The sequence below is a fragment of the Pteropus medius genome, unplaced genomic scaffold, assembly GCF_902729225.1.
Source record: "Pteropus medius unplaced genomic scaffold, Ma_sr-lr_union100, whole genome shotgun sequence".
Taxonomy (NCBI): domain Eukaryota; kingdom Metazoa; phylum Chordata; class Mammalia; order Chiroptera; family Pteropodidae; genus Pteropus; species Pteropus medius.
Genome location: NW_024349797.1, coordinates 22,432,510 through 22,451,077, shown reverse-complemented (window position 1 = coordinate 22,451,077; position 18,568 = coordinate 22,432,510). Strand labels below are relative to the sequence as shown.

Below are 18,568 nucleotides of genomic sequence, written 5' to 3'. Positions count from 1 at the left end.
TCTGCTGCCAGCAGCTGGCAGAATGTGGCCAAGAGGGGCCAGAGCTAGGCAGCCCCGGGGGCTCTGGGTCTGTCGGCTCCCTGCAGGCGAGGGCCATGTTTGCTCATCATCAGCATCCTGACCACCTCCCCACGTTCCGCACAACCCAGATGGCCGGTGAACATTCGCTGGAACTGGCACCTGCCTCGCCAAGCCCGGGGCTGCTTCCTCTCATTACTGTGTCGCGGGAAGACATGGAAATCGAAGAATGACAGAAGACAAGACTGGACCACAGAAGAAAACACTGGTGAGGGCAGCATTTCTCACCCAAGAGAATTAGAGCAGGTGCTCTGTGAACTTCTCTCTCCATCTTTGTTATTCTCCGGCTAACGGGCCAGAGGCAAAGCCCATCTGAATAGATGCATGTTCATCAGTAAGCAGCGAAACGGGCCACATGTGTGGCAAAACTTTCAACTGTATCAGACAATAAATTCCATCGAATGAGGTTGAAGTATTTTATTTTCACAAAAGCAGGGCAAGATACAGAACATTTTAATTCCCACTCAAAAGCCATTTTTAAAAAATTCAAGTAAATTCTCCCAACGCCAATGTAGCAACTTCTGCAAAAGGCCAAATACTTAGTAACTCTCAATTTCTGCCCCAAGATTTCTTGTTAACTGCTATTAAGTCCTACCTTGTTCCATCATAAGGTCGACTTCTGCCAGGCTTTTCTTTTCCAAAACAGGGAGAACGCCTCAAGAAACAGAGTCCGCAATTAATTTACTCCTCCCATAAGTCACTTAAAAAGTGGTCTCTTCATCGAACATTTAACACTTACAGACCAAAAATGTTAAATAAAGACTCATTCAGAAAAATCTTTGAATGAACAGGGCCTGGAGACCACATTCGGCCTCACTTAAAAAAAGACTGAACTACACTTGACATACGATATTATATTAGTTCCAGGAGTACAGCACAGTGATTTGATATCTGTATACCTTATGAAATGATCATCGCAGTAAGTCTGAATGTCACCATGCAGTTACTGCGATGTTACTGACTGCGCTGCCTATGCTGTACATAACACATCCCTGTGACTTATTTATCGTATGACTGGAAGTTTGTTCTCCTTAGTCCCCTTCGCCTCTTCTGCCTGCCCCTCACCTCCCTCCCTCCTGGCAAGCATCAATCTGTTCTCGTGTCTACGAGTCCGTTCCCGTTTTGTTGGTTTTTTAGGTTCCATGTACAAGTGAAATCATATGACATTTGTCTCTCTGATTTGTTTCACCAGCCTCTCAGTTAAATAAATTAAAATAGGAAACACTTTTTTCCACTTAACAAATGACTACGGCTTTTGAGGGTGGCCGGTACGGGGAGGTGCGCGGGACAGGCATCTCATGCACCCTGGGTGGCATGTGTACGGTGCCACCTCTCCGGACGGTATCCACAGGGCTTTGAAAGCGCAGGGTCTTTGATCCTGGATCCAGGATGTCCTTTCCTTGGATCCAGCTGCAGGAAAGGTTCAAAGACGTGAAGAGCGACAACAAAAGACATTCGCAGCTCAGCTTGTAAGAGCTGCCAATGTGGGGCACCCGCGGGGTGATCGTGGGTGTCAGAAATACAAATGGTTGTGAACGACCACGTTTCTGTTTCCATAAAAGTCAGGAATAAGATAAACGTGCCACTTCCACTATCACGCGGAACTTCTTACTGGAATTTTCAGTCAACTCGAGAGAAAGACACCAGAGGTATAAGAATTAAGAACGAAAGGGTGAGGTTATCTTTCTGTGCAGATCTAATTCGCTACCTGGAACACCAAAAAGAATCAACTCAAGAACTGCTTCAAACAATAAGACAGCCCAGTGAGGGCGCAGAACGTGAGAGACACAGAGAAACGTTTAGCAACTACTCAGAAGGCATCACGGAAGAGAAGACCCTACTTGGAGTAACAACGATAACAGAGTATCTGGGCATATACTCACCAAGAAATGCACAAAACCCACATACGGGAAACCTAAAAACACGCTAAGGCGAATAACATGACCTTGAACACAGAGGTGCAGCAGGCTCCCGGACAGGAGGAGCAAACATCCTGCAGAAGCCGACCCGCCCCGGATGCTTTTAAAACCGGATGGGATCCCAGTGGAAACACCGGGAGCCTGCTTTCCATCAGTGGACGCTGCCGTCTCCCCTCCCGTGGTCAGCCGTCACGGCGGGGTCAGCGCGTCCCCAAAGAGCTGCACGGCGCACACTTTTCGTCGGGGGTCTGGGCTTCGGAATGTCCGGTGAGAATCCGAGGGGCCGTTCTGAGCGGTGGGGACGCTCACAGGCTGGTGATGGCAGCCAAACACCCTGGCTCCAGAGGCTCTGGGTGTGTCACGTGTGCTACCGCGGAGGTGGACGCAGCCGTGAGGGCGAGGCCACATGAGGTGGATGGCAGAGCTGGAGTCAAAGAGGGCTGTCCCAAGAGAAGAGTCTCAGGGACCTGGTGCCCTTGTAACTGGGGGACGGCTGGGGCTGGTGCTGAAGGAGGTCTGCGGAACCCCACCTGGCAGGCTGTCTAGGACAGTGCGGGAACACTGATGTGACAAATCATGACTGACTGAGGCAGTGGTGGGGGCTTTGCTCTCGTAACCTTCGATGACCATGACTCAGTAGACGAGACGGTCATGCAGAAACACCGTGCCATGAACGGCCACGGCCGTGAAGGACGGAAAGCCCTATCTAAGCGAGAGATGGCCAGCGCTTCGTCCGGCCACAGGGGTCGGAGAGCTTCTGGAAACTTCGTTGGTGGTTGCGGAGGTGGTTTTGGTGGGAATGACAACTTTGGTCGTGGAGGAAACTTCAGCGGCCAAGGTGGCGGGGGATACGGTGGCAGTGGGGACGGCTAGAATGGATTTGGTGACGATGGAAGCAATCGAGAGGTGGCGGAAGCTACAGAGATTCTGGTGATCACAACAATCGACCTTCAGATGCTGGGCGCACAGAGGGGGAAACTGGAGGCTGCAAATAGACGGAGCTTCGCTCGCCCGCCCGCCGCTCGCCTGCTGTCTGGCCCCTTCGGTGATGGAGGCCAAGACTCTGCAAACCACGAGGCCAAGCAGCCTGTCGGTTCCAGCAGCAGCGATGGCCATGGCGCAAGGCTTTAATGACCGCCAGGAAACAAAGCTGAGCAGGAGAGGAGAGCCAGAGAAGGGACGGGGAAGCCACAGGTCACAGGAGACTTGTGAACGCACAGAAAGAAACGGACAAAAGCCAACCGCTTTTTCTACTATGAGACGAGCCTATTTAAAGTTACTGTTTGCAATAATATCGATACTGTTATTGTGAATTGTTTTAATAGGATATAGAAATAATTATGCCAAAGATGTTAGAAATCAAGATTTTTCAGTGTAAGATAAAAACTATGAAAATTCAAAGAATAAGTGAAAATACTATAGAGTTAAAGTGGAATTAGAAATAGCAATATGAATGCATAAATAATAGATATTTATGTTCTAGCTCCCGCCATCGAAAAACCTAACAGCAGTATCAGCCCAGTGGCAACAAGCACCCTTAGTACTCAGATTTTGGTGTCTTACATCAGTGGTCCCCAACCTCTCTGGCACCAGGGACCGGTGCTCCTATGAGAATCTAATGCCTGGTAATCCGAGGTGGAGCTGAGGCGGTGACGCCGGTGCTGGGGAGCGGCTGCAGACACAGATGGAGCTTCGCTCGCTCACCTGCCACTCACCTCCTGCTGTGCAGCCCGGCTCCTAACAGACCACTGACCAGTACCGGTCTGCGGCCAGGGGTTGGGGACACCCGTTTTACATCATTTCTCACTGGAAGGAATCAGGCCTCTTTGAAAAGTAGCCGATTCCAAGTCTGGGGTGGGGAAGGTAGGAACAAGTCTGGGGACATCTTACTGTACCAGAAATCAAGGAATCAAAAATAAATGAGGCCATGTCAAAAAACACACACAAGCTCGCCTAAAGGGCACCCAGTTAATACTACGCATCTACAATCAGAAAGAATGATTTTAGTAGATTAAAATACATCGATATTAATGAAATACTTGAGTCTAAAATAATATTCAAAAAAGGGAAAGCCAAGAAAAAAACACTTTAGTTTTTACCATTTGAGGGAAAGTGATAATTAAAAGGCAAAGAATTCAACTTATCCTGACTGTGTCAAGATGACCAAAACTCTCCAGGTGGTAAGAAATATTTCTGCTTTCAGAAGGAAGCCAGATTAAATGTTGAGATGTCTAGTGAAGCTACTGTCTCAGGCAAGGATTACCAAGTGGTGTAAAGCGTTCGCATACGGTTGACAGGATGCGGAAATGCACCTTGCCGATCCCACCAGGTGCAAAGCAAAACATCACCGTACAACACTCCACCTGTCGTCACCCTATTACAGGGGTAAAATTCAGCACCACTTCTGATAGTCACCAGACGGTCCGCATCGCCCACAATAATGACACTATCTCTTGGGTCACACAGCATCACCACTGACGGATTCCATCCAAGAAGGTTCCGGGGAGAAAGGGGGCGGTTTTAGCCGACCAGTGGCTCGGCTAACAAGTCATCACCATGCTGTGATTCTGCTGGCACACCCAGACCAGCAGTGACCCCGGCGTCTGGCAGGAGCGAAAACAAAGCCTTGTTGAAGATACTTTTATTCTAGGTTTCAATTTATTTCAAATACTTGACTACAGTGACCAGCACAGCATAAAAAATCATCAGGTACACAAGGAAATAAGACATCATGAGCCAACTGTGACAAGGACTTCAGAATTGGGAATCATCTGACACAGACTACACATAAAGCGGTGTGCTTGCTATACTTAGAGAAATGATAAGTTTGATGGCATCTGCAAGGAAACAGGAAAATACTTTTTAAATCACAGTGCAGATTAACAAAAGTTCCATAAATGGAAAAGTGTATCTGTAAAATTAAAAGCTCAATAAATGGGTTTGACGAAACGCATATTAGACGAACCAGAAGATTCTCTACGAGATAACAGAAACTGAGGATGGTCTTTAGAAAGTTTGAGAGCAATTTAACAAGGCAATTTTATGTGTATTGACTATAGTAATAAAATAATTTGTGGCTGCATTTTGTATTTCATTTTTATAGTGATTTATGTTTCCTGTATTTGTACAATATAATATTATACTGTATAATATAATATTAGTCTGTGATGAGTTGAAAATTAAGGAAAAAAAACTGGACCTCACCATGGATAATGTGAGAACTCTGGTGAACACAAAGGCTGAGAAATACGGATGAAGAGTAAAGAAAGACAGTAAATAAAAAGGTCCAACACATCCGATTAGAGCCAAAGAAAGAAGAGACCAATGTAGAGATCACAACTGAAGAAATAATAGCGGGAATTTTCCACAACTGAGGAAATACAGCAAGCCACAGGTTCAAGACAAATGCCCCAAAAGACTGACAAAGACCCCCCGCCCCCGCCATCGCCTGGACGCCTCGCAGTGGAACTGCTCAAAAGTCACGGGCACGGACAGAGATCAGAGCCGTGGTCCGAAACCACACACGCCTTGGCGGAATGATGCTGGCTCCTCAGCACCAACGCAGGTCCAGAGGCTGTGGAGCGCCTGCCCCTCGCTGTCCTCAGGAAGACGGCGCCACCTGCCAATCGATGCTCAGAACATCTTCCGAGAATGACGGTGGCAAGGTAAAGACGTTTTCTGGGCAAACGAATAGAGAACTTGCCACCGGTGGACTCTCCTTAAAGGAAATGCTAAGTGATGTGTTCGAACGGGAGAGTGGTCCCCCACGTCAGAGACCCGGACAGTCTGCGATGCATAAGGAGCGAAGGGGAGAGTGACAGACGTGCGGTCAGTCTGTCCCGCTGAGGGCACAGACGGTGCCGCCGCGGACGGCTTCAGGGGCCCGATTCAACCATCTGGCACTAGCAGCATTGTTCGTTTTAATGAACAGACTTCCATTTTCGGGTTTACAGGAAAACCGAATGTAAGATACAGCGAGCTCCCACGTGCGTTTCTCCTCCAGCCGCCCCGGCTTCCCCATCACTAACATCTCGTATCATGTGGCACGTTTGCTACAAACGATGGACCAGCACCGGCACGCACTGACCCACTAAAGGCCACGGTCACATTAAGGTTCGCTCTGTTTTACGGTCCACGCGAAATGCCACGGATTCCCCCAAACACTACCATACAGAATGGCCTCGCCGTCCTTAAACTCTGCTGCGCTCGGCGCACCCCTCCCTCCCCTCGAACCCTGTAACCGCTGTTCTTTTTTTACTGTCTCCATACCTGTGCGTTTTCCAGAACATCACGTGACTGTGATCACGCAGAACGCCACCTTTCACTTGGTAGTACGCATCCATAGTTGCTCCGTGTCTTTTCATGGCCTGATGGCTCATTTCTTTTTAGTGCTGAATAACATCCCACGGTCTGCACGGACCACAGTTTATCTGTTCCCCGACTGAATGACATCTTGGTTGCTTCCAAGTTTTGGCAATTACAAAAAAAGTGTGGCATAGTTTTTAATCTCTCCAAATTCTTGCATAAGATCAGACAGAGCAACTAAGACGACAAAACCAAAAGCCCACTTGCAAGATCTACAACAAAATTAGGTGAAAACGTGTCCCCATAGACAGGTGAACATGCGGAGACAGACGACCAGCAGCTTCAGCCCCGCGTGCCATCAGCGTCTGTGCGGGAAGGAGATGGCAGAGAAGCCAGGCTGTCCTCCGGAGCCACAAGCTCAGAAGCACGTGACCAGGGAGCTGGGGGAGCCCGCCTGAGGGCAGCAGCTGAGAATGGGAGGGGTCTGTACTGCAGAGGGGGAGAGTAAGGCCACAGCTAAGTCCGAAGGGTCTGCAGCCCACCTGGGCCTGGGGACCCGCAGAACTCAGCAGCCGAAGCTCCCAACCAGGACTGGCCACGCCGGGGAGAAACTGCTGGAGAAGAACCCCAACTGTACCGTGGAAGGCAGAGAGGAGCTGTGGAGAGCAGGTCCGGACAGAAGCAGGGGAAGAGGCTGACTCAGGGAGCGCGGGTAAGCCGCCCTGTTTTTGCAAATTTCACAAAAATGACCAAAGCTCGAGCCCAGGTCCCTTCTCTCTAATTTCTCCCTCTCCCTTTCTCTCTCGGCACATGCGCACACGCACGCACACACATGCACACACACGCACACACACAAGCAACAGGAGGGATCAAAGACAAGTCCCACACGGAGTTATTATGAGAAAAAAGAGAACGAGGAACAGAATGACATCTCTGCAGACAGTAAAAGCACGTCAGAAAGACATCCCGCAGAAGACACTGAAAATTATAACCTCACATTCCAAGATGAGCCAAAAGGCACTGAAGGATCCTATGACGTGTGAAAGGGCTACGTGAATCTTCAACAGAAAAACTCAGAAATAGGGAGCAGAACTCTGTAAAGGATTTAAAAGGAAAATTTCAGAAATGAAGATTCACTGAAGGAATATAAGAGCAAATAAATCCAATGTAAGATGTCTTACAAGGGACAGTATGAAAAAGAGAAAGATAATTTAAATTAAAAACAAATGAAAAGCACAAAGAGGAAAACAACAAATATAAAAACAGGCAAAGACTCATTATTCATACAATAGGAGTCTCCACAGGAGAAAACTAAAGCACACAAACAGAACAAATCCTCAAAATAATGATCCGAGAAAAAGAGATGTGCTACTACGTATTGAAATAACACGACATATATACGGAAAAACCAACCCAGAATGATATATTCTGAAATTACTGGACTTTGAAGAAAAAAAATATCTAGGCTTCAAAGCAAACAGACCAAGTAGCTTGGAAGGGAGAGAAAATTAAGCTGACATCGGTCTCCGACGGCAATGCTTTATTACAGAGGAAATGGAATAACATCCTTAAAACACTCATGAAAACGAAATGCGCCCAGGGTTTCCTAACCAGACAATCTTTGACGTCTGAGGTTGAAATCTACCGCGGAGAAGGCCAAGGCGACGGGACGCGTGCCGCGTAAACACGTGCTGGGCTCGACCCTGGAGGCCGCGGCCTACACAGGCATGGGAGGGGGAGACAGTCTGCGACGGCCGTGCGCCCCGACGGCAGGAAGAGCAAAGCCGTAAAGGGGGGAGGGGCAGAAAATGAAAACATGCAAAAACCTTTACCCTTAAAATCATCGCATGGTCATGATGTTTGTATCATTTTCTGAGAAACATACTGTGTGTAACGTAGGGTAAAGCAAATGAATAACGATCTGATATTTAAATTCTATTATCTCTGATGAACTTGAGAACTAGAAATCTTGGAGTGACAGAAAGGAGACATAAGACAGAAGTTACATAAATGCCTGTCAATCTGAATCCGAATTGAAAACATCGTATGAACTCCTGCTGTGCTATATCCTGAGCAAATGTATGTTCTAGTTTGGTCCACGGAAAAGGCCGGTAAACGACGACCATTCCAGTAGCAACGGGGATCCTGGCACCCAGACAGTGGTCTTGAAATGCCGTTCCCCGCTGAAAGCAACCAGGACTTCTTAGAGAACGGCTGATTCTCAAATTTATAAGGAAACGAAAAGAGCCAAGGCAGTTATGAAGGAAAGGCTGAGGGGCTTACGCTGCCAGGTACGAAGACCCGCTAGACTGTGTTAGTGACGTGCTGACGCCAGGGGCCACACAGTGGAACGACCTAAATAGAATTAAACCTATCAAACTTCTATGAGAAAACATAGGGGAAAAACTTTGTGACCTTGGGTTAGGCAGAGTTCTTGGATACGCCACCAAAAGCAAGATCTATAAAAGAAAAACGGGATAAGTCGGACTTCTTAACTTCAAAACTTTTGTGCTCCAAAGAGCAGAAAAAGACCAGACGTGAACTGGGAGAAAATATCTGCAAATCCTCTGACTGATAAAGGCCTCTCACCGGACGATGTGAAGAACCGTTCCCGGCCAACCCTTGAACAACATGAGTTTGCACTGCCAGGTCCACTTACACCGGATTTCTTCCAATAAATACTGTAAATGCATTTTCTCTTCCTTACGACTTTCTTAATTTTATTATTTTTCGCTTACTTTATTCTAAGAATATAGTAGATCACAGAATTTTTGATTGTACAGGAGGTGAGTGTCCCACAGTGCTCAAGGGTCAACGACGATAAGAAGAGGAGGCCAATTTAAAAACAGGCCAAACTTTGACAGACACTTCATTGAAGGAGATCCAGAAACGGCTAACAGGCACACGAAGGGACCCGCAACATCTGCGGTCATTAGGGAAACGAAACCACACGGAAATGCCCCCACGTGCCCACGAGAGGGGCCACAGCCCGAAAGACGGATGCCAGCAAGGACCGGCGAGAATGGGACACACCGAGACCCTCATGTGCTGCCGGCGGGAATGCAAGACGGTGAAACTGCCTTGGAAAACAGTATAGCAAGTTTCTTAAAAATGCGGGACATCGGCTTACCATACGAGCCAGAGATTCTACGCCTAGGTGTCCCCCCAAGAGAGAGGAAAGTATGGATTCAGACAAAGACTTGGATGTGCATGTTCATAACGGCATTCTTTGCAGTAGCCAGAAAACAACTCAAAGGCTCATCAATTTGTGCGTAGATAAACAGAAGGTGGGATGTTCATCTAACAGATCACTCAGCAGTAGAAAGAAACGAACTACTCAGTGTGGGTGAGCCTCGAAAACATTATGCTAGGTGTTTACAATGAGTGCCTTTTATAGTATGAAATCACGCTTCAATAAAACTAAAAAAAATCTATGATTTGACTAATATGGATAGAGCTGCAGTTATACTCAGGAATACATACTTTAAATTCTTTTATTATTAAAAACAAACTGAAAATAAGCGACCTCTGTATTCGACTTAACAAATCGGGAAATAATAAAATACAATAGGATAAAGGTGGAAATGAATGAGGATACCGAGATAAACAAAACCGTCAGAAGAATAAATGAACTCATGAGGAGACGTCGCCACCACAGATGTGGACAAAAATGAAAAGATTCATTAAAGGACATAATGTACGAGTTCATACACGATCTTCTCTAAATTGACCCCCATGCAGGGAATCTACAGAATTATCACTGAGGAAAGCGCTAGGCCCAGCCGAGTTCCAAGATGACCTTGAACCCCGTGTCATGGACTGCGTGACCACACAGGCTACTCCACATCTGATCCACGTCCGATTACTGCCGAGATGCGGGTGCATCGTACAGTCCCTGCCATCAGATGGCAGCCTGAGAGCGCTGCGTAGAACCTGCAGGCCACCGTCGGGAAAGATCACGTGCTAGTATCAACACAGTTTAGATCTGATGGAACACAGGAGCGTGAAAGGGAAGAAAACTACAGACCAGCCTCATGCAATAAATACAGAGGCAGAGACTCAGGAAAATTAGTCAACTGAACCAGATACAAGTAATCGTACACTGCGACGATACTGGGGGTCAGTCCGGTAACGCCCAAGGACAGTCCGAAATCAGAAAAATCTATCGACACACAGCTATATGAACATCTCAAGGAGTAAAATCACATGGCATCTGATAAAATTCAGCAGCAGTGCACTAACATGGCAGCAGCCAGCCAGAACGGGGGCCGGACAGAGCCATGTGCAGGTGGACCTCAGAACATCAGCACTCTGGGTAAGGGCGACTTACCGGAGACCAAGGGCCACTGTCACACGAAACAAGGAAATGCTCAAGCCTTTTACCAAAAGGGGAGAAAGCAGGGAAGCCTGCTCTCATCTGTGTTATCTCTGTGTTACTGGTCCCAACGGCATAATAAAATGAACATAACTGATATATATTGGCGTAACTATTGGAAGAGAGATGAAAGTATCTAATTGCAAATGACAGGACTACATATGTAGATGCCAGTTTAAAAATTACTAAGATTAATAAGCAAAGTTGGCAAGGTGACAGAATAAGAAAATATTAGAAAACCAATAACTTTTCATTAGATTAGCAAGATTTAATTAGAAGCAGAAATGGAAAAAATATAACCCAGTCACAAGAGTAACAAAAACTATAAAGTACTTAGGAGTAAATTTAATAAAAAGGTAGAGACTTGAAAAAAAAAATCTTATTAAAAGCCAGAAAGCAAGCCCCAGAGAAATGGAGGCGATATCACCTTCCTGGATGAGAGAAGCGTATCGCCAAGTGTCACTCTGCGTCAACTTCGCATACAACTTTGCATACGTTCGACCCTGGGGCCCTCACCCTAGTTCCTTCCATGAGGTTTTCTGGACTAGGCAAAATTATTTTAACACACATACAGAAGCACTGATGTTGACAGCAGCCGAGAAAGACAGATCAAACGAGACCAGTGAAGGCGCCGGTCTGATCGGAGAGAAATCCTCCTGGACGTGCGGCTGCACGACGAGACATGTGCCCACTGGGAACGGTGCGGGCATCTGCATGTCAGCATCACTCGGTACGGAGAGAGAGAGAGAGAAAACGGGCTAGCGAAACAGGCCTGGAGAGGGACAGAGCGGACCCCTGGGGAGAGGCAAAGGCAGCCGGGAAGGACGCACGCGGGCCTGGGCCTCTGCGCCTGGTACGAGGGCGGGGCACAGGCCCCGATGGCGGGAGCCAGGCTCTGGCTGTGATGGGTGCCGGGGAGTGGTCATGGGAAGCCTCCTCCACGGCAGCGTCCCCGGTACCCTGGCCGGCCTCCGAGGGTACTGGAGGGGATCGGGCACAGGCACCCCACTCCCGCTGGCTGTCCCCCCATCGGGACAGGAAGCAGGCTCCGCCAAAGCAGGCCCAGTCCCAGACCAGGGCTGTTTCTGCGGGTGCTCAGCACAGAGTTTGCTGAGTGAATGAACGGCGTAAGAAAGGCACGGACTATTTGCGAGGGAAGACTCCTCAAAAATGAGCCAGCACGCATATGACCCACAGCAAGGCTAAACCGCAGGCAAGCCGGACGCGGATGCGAGCTCTTCACACTGCAGTGAGTGGATTCCAGGCAGGGGAGGGGCAGGAAGCCAGTCCACGAACCACAAGCACCCGCCTCCAGCACCCTCCCCGCCCACCCCAACCCCCGCGCCCTGTGCCCAGGCAGGCACACCTGCACCGCGGCCCTGCTTTCTGCCCTGCGCGGTGTGGAAGGCACTGGGACACTCCTCCGGGCTCTCCCTGAGTCCGCATGAGATGGAAGCTAGAGACCCACCCATCGTTACGCATCTGAGGTATGCAAATGTCTGTGTTTATCACACCTGACTCAGGGGCAGCAAACATAAAGGTTTTTGGAAGTTCACGTTTGACTCTGGGGCCCTCCCCCTAGTTCCTTCCATGAGGTTTTATGTACTTCAGTCTCCTAGAGGGGCATTTTTAGGGATGGAACGTCCTCGGCTGGAAAGGGGAGACTGAGCCATTTTGCGGAAAATTAGAAGCATGGAGCACTGTTCCCTGATTCACCTCCAACAGGAAACCCCGGTAGAGGTGATCCCCATGACCACAGCAGAGAGTCCGCGCAGGACTGCGGTTCTGGCCCTCACTCCTGCCATTCCAGAAAGCCCGAGAGATCCCACCACAGTTTTCCCAAATACTCCACTTGTAGCAACTCCTTAAACACTGCCTAGCTTAATTACAATGGGTGTGAAAAGACTTTAAGTCTCTCCTCTGTTACTTTTTTAGTGTATTATACTAACAATATATTCACAATTAGGTTTTTATCTTAAATAGCTCTGGAGTTTAAAGCACTAGTTGAGTAAATAAGTTAATGGCATTCAATCTAAAAAAACACTCAAAAGGAGAAAAGATGAACCTAGAGAACATGAATGCAGCCAAGGTCTAAGAAGCTAGCAAACTACCAAAACGTTACTCCTCCCTAAAGAGGCAAAATTTAACTTTAAAAGACAAATATTAAAAATTACCTTTTAAAGACGGTAGTTTCTGAAGTTCTCTATTATTGCTGATGCTAAATCTGGAGGAATTCTGCCGTTTTTCTTTCTTCGCTATGGGCTGAGGGATTGGCACTTTTATTTTATTGGATGCTGTGGCCGGGGCAGTAATAAGGCTGTTTTTCTTGCTGGGAATCTGTTTCCAAAATAAAAACAAAAACAAGTGAATACGTCACATGACTCGATTTTACAACGTAATTAGAATATGGAAAGAATATAACTAAGTTTTACTCCAGGACAGTTGCTTCCACTCTACCATAAACAACATAAACATAATTCCTCGCAGCCGGAGTCTGAGGCGACATCCCACCTCTAGAATGCGAGCTTTCGAACCACAGATGTATCTAATTTCTTTTATCTTCCTTTCAACGTTTGACTTCTAAACATTTACCAAATAGGCCGATGTACGCGCATAGGCTGATTATAATAACCCCTCAAAGATGTTCATGTCCTAATCCTTGGCACCTGTGACTACATTGCCTGACTCAAGAAGAAGGATTTTGCAGATGTGATGAGGTTAAGGACCCTGTGATGGCAGGTGGTCTGGGGTTACCGGGGTCAGTCCCATGTAATCACAGTTTCTTTATAAGACAAGACAAAACAGCGAGCAGATGGAACAGAGATCAGAGAGAGACTGGAAGATGCCACGCTGCTGGCTTTGAAGACGGAGCCAAGGACCATGAGCCACGGAGTGCAGGTGGTCCCTAAAAGTTGGGACAGGCAAGGAAACATCCTTCTCTGAGCTTCCGAAGGAACCAGCCATGCCGACACCCTAACTTCAACCCCATGTCAGGCTTCTGACCCCTAGGACTGGAGAAGAACAGCTAATGTCCTTTTAGGCCTCTACGTTTGTGTCCCTTTGCACGGCAGCGGCAGGCAGCCAGCGTAGCTGAACATCTCCGAGTGACAAGCTGGCCCTGCTGGATCCCCACTCGGCCTCTGACATCAGTAAAGGCCACAGAAAAGCACTTCGGGAAGTGCCCTTCCTCCTGGCTGCATGGCGACAGCTGTGCTGTGCCGTGCTGCCCTTCGAAGGGCAGCCGACTGGCAAGGTGAGGGGCAGCGCAAATATTCAAGTGGAGGTGGACGAGGGTTGAGGGCACATGCAGCAGAGTGGGGGGTCCCGTCATCCATAGAGGCCTAAGGGGACCACCTAGCCCAGGGCGCCCTGTGGAGCTCCGCTGCTGTGCTTGGCCCCCGGCAGTGACAGCTGACAGGTGCTGACAGGTGATGAGTGTCGACCATCGAGAGGAACCCGCTCCTGCCCCGCCCTCCGGTCTGCCCAAAGAAATGGGGTTTGAATCTGCACGTCTGCTCGTCTTGGAAACACAAACTCGCCAAGCCCCTTAAAATCACGCGGGGCCAAGGAGGGGCTGACCTGCCCACCTGAGCCCCAAACTACCTGCTCCCACTCTTGAATGAAATTTACTAAGAAGTATGCACCGCTTTACTTTTTAATAAGGTGCTTAAGAATGCTATGCCTGGGAAGAGTTTTCCAAGATGCCAGCGCGCTCCACGTACACGGGGCCCCTATGGGGAGCGAAGGCCTGGGCTCTCTCTCCTCCCCACGTACTTTCTTGGGCTCTGCCCCCGACATGTCACCCTTTCCACCCGATCAGGAAAGCATGGGTCTTTCTTCCTTAACAACCCCATCTATAACTCCCCAAGTTAAAACATCTCTGCTCAGCTTTCTCTAGACGCCCCTAGAAAACCCCAGTACATCCTTCAGCACGAACAGCTCCTCCTAGAGGTTAAGTTACGCACACACGTGTCCAGCAGACTGAAGTTCACGTGTTCCTTTGTTTTTCCGTAACGTCGAGTCCAGTGCTGCCCACATGTGACCTTGATGGGTGGCTGAGTGCACACACGAGCAGGGAGCCCCCTGCTGCTCACACCTAACACAGGGATGGCCGTGCGGCTCCCGCCACAGAGCATTTAGCCAGGACCGGGTGCTCTGGCGAAACCAGAAAACGGCAATTAAATCGTGGCGTCGGAAGCCCGCTGCAGGCCCGCACGCTGAGGACGCAAGTTACCCTTAAGACCCGCCGCCTCCCTGCCTCTGGCCCCGCAGGCCCCACTGGCCTCGCCCCTCCGTCTCCCTCCGGGCCCTCTCCCAGGGCCAGGCGCACTGAGCTTCCAGAAGAGACGACGGGGTCCCATTCCCCCACGCTAACCCACTGCGACAGGGTCTGCAGAGCCCACCGGCGCTGGGCACAGCCCCGGCCTGCTCTGACCCCCATTCCCTGTGTTCAGACAGGGTGAGGCGTCCACTGCACCCCGTCAGCTCCGTGTCCTGCCGTGCGCTCTCTCAGCCCCATGCTTCTCTCTGTAACCGTCACGGCTGTCATTTTAAGTTCACTTGTTATGAGGTGGACGTTTTCCGCCCAGCAAGGACTGTCAGGGCCGCGGGGGCTGGTCTGTCTGGCTCGGTCACCATATTGTCCACGTCTGTGATAAACACAGGCTGCCCGACACCTGACAGGGACCAAGGAACCTGCAGGGTGAGGAGGGCTCCCCTGAGGGTGGGTGAAGAAGAGCAGGGCATGTGTGTCTCTGTGTCTGTGTGTCTCTGTGTTTGTGTGTCTGTAGCACGTGTCTGTGTCTAAGTGTGTGTGTGTGTCTGCAGGGTGTGTCTGTGTGTGTGTGGGTCTGGCGGTGTCTGTGTGGTCTGTGTGTGGCTTCTGGGGGTGTGTCTTGCCTGTGGGGTCCCTGTGGTCTCTGTGTGTTTTGTGTGGTTCAAGTGTGTGGAGCCTTCCTCTGAGCCTGTCCCCATGTGTGGGGTTCAGTGTGTCTGAGTGTGTCCAGGTGTCCTGTGTGTCCGTCCTGTATCCCCCTATGTGTGTCCTTGTCCCAGGTCTCTGGTTTCCAGGTCCAGTGTCCAGCATCCCCATGTGTGTATCCGATGTGCTTTGGTGCGTGCATGTCCAGGCAAGTGTCCGGCCCAGTCCAGGCAGTGCATGGCTGTCCAGTGCAGGTCCGTTTCTGTGGTCCGTGTGCGGTCCCCACAGGTGGTCCATTTTCAGGCCCAGGTGTGTGTTGTGTCCAGGTCCATGTATGTGTGTCCCATGTGTGTCCGCTTCAGGTCCCAGGGTGTGGTCTGGTTCTCCCCTGTGCCAGCCCAGGCTCCCCCTCATGTGTGTGTGTCCCTGGCTCAGGTCCATGTGTGTGTGTGTGTAACTGTCCAGTGCATGTGCGGGTCCAGGTGTGTGTGTGTCCAGGTCCGTCTGTGTCCATGGTATGTTTTGTGTCTGTGTGTATCTGTGTGTCTGTGTGTGTGTCTATGTCAGTCTCTGTGTCTGCCTGTCCAGGCTCCATGTGGGGTGTGTAAGCTCCTGTTCTGGGGTGTGTGGCTCAGGCGGCAGCTCACTGATGAAATGAGGGCGCCAGCAAGGGGCTGCTTTTCTTTTAGCCAGGGGAGAGGGGCCCCTGGCCAGGCTGGAGTGTCCACAGGCGCCCTCAGGGCCAACCAGCCCGGGCTAAAGAGTCTGACCTTTATCTGACGCGCAAGCCAAAGCCAGTGAAAGGATCTGACGGGGCAACGACAGGGACAGGCTTCCCCTTCTCGAAGGCCCGCGGGCTTCGGTGTGGAGAGGGAATGGAAGGGCCTGGAAGTCCAGGACCCATGAGAAGGCCTTTCTTGCTATCCTGACAAGACAGGACGCCGGCACGCACAGGGACGAGGCAGGTAAACAGAAAAGGGGGCAGAGCAGAGATTCTGGGGCGAAGTCACGGGGCCGGCTGGCAGTGGGACTGTGGGGTGAGGGAGATGAGGGGATCGGTGGGGACTCCTGGGCTCTGGCCTCCACAGGGAGGTGGACATGGGACGAGTTGCCGAGACAGGAAAGAAACATGGGCAGAAATAAGCTCAACTGTGAGCCCACTGAGTCGGGCACCTCGGCGACCTCAGCATGTCCAGGATGAGGGGTCCCTCACCCCACTTTCTCTACGACCCCACTTTATCTCTTTGTTACACCAACCAGCAGCTGCAGTCCCCTCTTCTCGGTCTTCTGGTTACTGTCTGTCCCACCCGGCTCCGGAGACTGTGAGACTGGTGAGTGGCCTGTCACCTGCCTTCCTCACGCTGGGTCCCGGAATCCGGACCCCGCAGCTGGCACTCAGGAAACCCGCCTCTGAGCCGAGACGTGACTCTGGCGCCAACCCGCCTAACTGGTTACTGAAGTCGGGGACCGCCTGGCGGAAGGCGAATGAGCAGCGGGCCGAGGAGACGCAGCCGGCGGGGCAGGACGAGGACGGGGCGCCACTGAGGCTACGGGAAGAAAGCCGTTCAGGAAGGAGGGTCCGTCAAACGCCACTGAAGCCGACGTCTGCGTCTCGTGGGAGCCGGTGGCGGGCGGAGGGTGACGTGGGAGGACTGGAGTGGCCACAGTGCCTTTGAAAAATGTGGCTGGGGAGAAAGAAGCGCAGAGGGCACCGGGGGAGGGGTTTGAATATGCTGGACGCTCTCAGGAGCTCCAGAAACGGCCAACAAGCACGTGGAGAGACGCTCGACGTGCTGAGCCATTAGGGAGATGCAAACAGAAACCATGGTGACAAACCACTGAACACTCAGGCGGCCGGAATTTAAAAAATGGACAAGTGGCAGGAGGACGTGGAGATGCTGGAAACGTCGTACGTTACTGGTGGCACGTAATATGGCGCAGCTATTGTGGGAAACAGGCTGTTCCCCAGTAAGTGTAACCTAAAACTTCCACGTGCCCCAGCAAGCCCACTCCAAGGTATACATACACCCGAAAGAACTGACAACCGGTGTTCAAATAAAAACTTGAACACTGACATTCACAGCAGCACCATTCACAATAACGAGAAGATGGAAATGGCTTAAATGTCCACACACTGATGAGACAGATCGTATTACACACGAACAACAAAGCACTCGTCAGCCACAAGGAGGGATAAAGTGCTGACACACGCCACACGCCACACGCATGGACCTTGCGAGCATCGTGCTGGGTGGAAGAGGCCAGTCCCAACAGGCCACATGTTGTATGGCCCCATCTGTACGAAATGTCCAGAACAGGCGAGTCCGCAGAGAGGAGAAGGTCAGCTTGGCAGGAAACGCAGAGGGCTGCTAAGTGGGTGGGGGTTCTTTCTGGGGTGATGACAATGCTCTGGAACTGGACAGCGGTGCTGGTGGCACCACACCATGAACGTGCTGTCGCTAGCGGTGAGTTCTGTGCTGTGTGTGTTTTACTGGATTTAAGACATTTTACCTTGTTCCTCCTCCCAGCTTCAGGACCCCCCCCCACCACCGGGCCACAATGTCACTCTGGTAGCAAGCACTACCAGGGAGAATCAGGAGCTTCCTCCTCCCATGACCCCCACCGACCTCTCTTCCTCCCACGCTGGGAAGGTGGGCCTCTCTCCAGCAGAAGACTGAAGCCCTTGAAAGTGCCCGTCTTTTCGACTGTGACCCCCGGGGTCAAGGGCAGCGCCAGCACAGGCCCGGGAGGAAGGGGCACCATGACTGCCAGCCCGCCATTCCCAGGCCTTCGCTCTGCCAGGGCGGGCCGCGGCGCACTGAGCGCCAGCAGGTGCGCCTGCTCCGAAGGCTCCGTGCCGATGCGGACCGGGTGTTAACGCCGCAGGACGAGAAGCGACCAACGCAGACAGGCGGCCCTGGTCCAGGTGTTTCCTCACAGAATCACACTGGATCAGCTGTCCTGAAACCA

The 18,568-nt window shown here is 50.6% G+C and overlaps 1 protein-coding gene across 4 annotated transcripts in view; it reads right to left on the bottom strand.

Annotated features, from left to right (window-relative positions):
- PPP2R5C (protein phosphatase 2 regulatory subunit B'gamma) overlaps positions 1 to 18,568 on the bottom strand; it is a 126,728-nt gene that overhangs the window by 95,093 nt on the left and 13,067 nt on the right. For all 4 annotated transcript variants that reach the window (XM_039884240.1, XM_039884237.1, XM_039884235.1 and 1 more), the window contains one exon: positions 12,852 to 13,014. The gene's annotated coding sequence lies outside the window, so the exon portion shown is untranslated. Of the gene's footprint in view, positions 1 to 12,851; positions 13,015 to 18,568 lie in introns of those variants that run through there.